The following is a 1,082-nucleotide window of genomic DNA, read 5'->3' on the forward strand; positions in this document are numbered from 1 at the left end:
ACTCCACACACGCGCGCACAGCCTCCTACTCCAGCTCGCTGCGAACTCCGACGTCACGTCCAAGTGCACTCCTACTCCACCCCGCGCCCCACCTGCTCCGCCTCCCGCCCCGGGACGCCGGCCGCAGCCCTGGCCCTCCCCTGCTCCCCGCCAGGTCTGCTGCAGCCGTGGGCACCACCTCCCGCGCCAGCCCCGTCACACGCCAGCGCGTCCCGGGAGCCCCCGAGAAGCCTGGCGTTGCACAACTTTTACAGGGAGCTGTTCGCGGGGGTGTCGAGGTGACTCCTCCCTGTGCGGTCCGGAACTGTCCTTTCTCCCGCGGCTGGGCCGGCCGGCCGTGCGCTGGCTCCTGGAGTCCGGAGCCACATTATTTAGTCCGGCCCAGGATAGCTCTTTCAGGGAAGACGCCACGTCCACAGAAGCAAAGCAGCTGGCAGGAAGCAAAGGCGGCAGGTGCGGGCTCCTGCCCACTCGCGCACCCGCCCAGGCCGGGCGGGGGAGCCGGAGGCGACCGGAGGCCCAGTGCCTGCAGGTCTGCCCTCCGCCTGCCCTGCTGTCACCGGCCAGTGGTGCTCTCAGAAGCCATGACTGACCCACACATCAGTGGATGGGGGTCCTCAAGTGACCACCAGGTCCCCAGGGGTGCTTGTTCCCTGGCAGGACCTCGCCAGTCTTGTGGAGTGACTGCTGTCACAACAGTGGCTGCTGCCCTCTGCCAGTGGATGGCAGGGTGTGACAACCCCAGAATTCCAGGGTCCTCTGGGCATCTCATCCTCACATCCCGCCAGATCCTAGGGGACGGCGCTGTCCCTGGTTGGTTAAGTCCCTGTCCAGGGTTTCATTGCCTGGGCACTTTGTGGCTCCGGTCTCAAAGCTGAGCTCCGTTGCTGTGTCATCCTAATTCCTGCAAGGGTGACTGGTGTGCAGGGGTTCACGGTGACCTTAGAGTGCCGGGGTTTCCCGGGTTTGGTGCCTACCAGCTCTCTCTGGCAACAGTGCCGCACACCTAGGTCTCGTCAGAGACCCCTGTCAGCAGCTCGTGCAGGGCTCTCGTTAGCGCTTGCTCTCTTGAGCAGCCGTGA

This window comes from Tupaia chinensis, unplaced genomic scaffold (genome assembly GCF_000334495.1).
Source record: "Tupaia chinensis unplaced genomic scaffold, TupChi_1.0 Scaffold000161_1, whole genome shotgun sequence".
Lineage (NCBI taxonomy): Eukaryota > Metazoa > Chordata > Mammalia > Scandentia > Tupaiidae > Tupaia > Tupaia belangeri.